Raw genomic sequence first — 1,300 nt, forward strand, 5'->3', positions numbered from 1 at the left:
TTGCCTAGCTCAGATTGGCCTGTGGGCACATCAGTGGAGGATTATCTTGGTCACTATCTAATATAGGCAGGCATCACCTATTTTAGGCTGAATTATTTCAGGGTTTGGCCTCTCAATTGAATAAGAATGAAGAAAGTACCTGGTCATAAGCAGCAAGCATCAATATGGCTGTAGTCATTTCTTTTCTTTGCCTTTGAACGTAGTGTGGCCAGCTGTGTCATGTTCCTGCCATAGTAACTTCAATGCACATTAGATTATTACTTAGATTTGTGAGCCAAATAAAGCCTTCCCTTCCTAATTTGCTTTTTGCCCTAGGTCTTTAATCACTATAACATGAATGGAACTAAGACAGTACATATGTAGATTTCAGTGGCTTTTTAAACTTATAACTGCAAATTGTCCCAAGTAGCAAATCACAGAAATAAACATTTTAATATTTCCCAGGAAATTGTACCATTTTAATTTTTTGTATGTTTACAAAAAAGAAGAGGTTAGAAACTATCTGGCCATTTCCATAAATTATGCCATTGAGTTTCATAGAATTGGTCAAGTTACCATGATCAATGTATCCCAACTGTAATAATAGGCCTCACTCTGGGAAAAAAACCTATATAGAAATGGTATCTCCAAGTCTTGAAGAAGTAAAAGCAACATGTGTACTCCAGCTCCATGCATCAAATCATATTTGCTAAATGTGACAGACCGTCTACCTTACAGTTAACATGAGAAAATAAAATATTTCAGCATTTTTTTAGCAACACCAAGAGTAAAAAAACACATTGAAAATTCTAGCTACAAATCTTAATGATTTGTTACTGACATACTTGAGCTTTAAGTCTACATGTAATAATAAACATTATTTTAGTCTTGGAGTCAAGAATAACCCATTTCTTTCACACTGGCAGGCCCCAGGCTTTACCTGCATGCTCCTACCGATTATATCTGCTTATTAATAGTTGAAAGCAATGAGCATGCCACATGGTTAGTAATGTTTACACACAGGTATATCTGCCTAAACATTGCATGAAAGGTTACTTACTTCTTCAATCTAATTGTATTTCTGGCTTCTGGCAAGCATTTATGTTGTTCATTCTAAAACCTGTGCACTGAACATTAGAATTAATTTGTTCAAGTATTAAACATTTTAGTATATTCAGGCTTATAAATTGATCTCTGAAATCTGGATATTGTAAAATAAAGAAAAAGTATTTTAGACATGATTGGGTAGACGACATGGCATGTAAATTGGTAATTGGGCAACTACCTTAAAAATATAGGATGATACTATAAAATCACCCCC

This window comes from Acomys russatus, chromosome 18 (assembly GCF_903995435.1).
Source record: "Acomys russatus chromosome 18, mAcoRus1.1, whole genome shotgun sequence".
Lineage (NCBI taxonomy): Eukaryota > Metazoa > Chordata > Mammalia > Rodentia > Muridae > Acomys > Acomys russatus.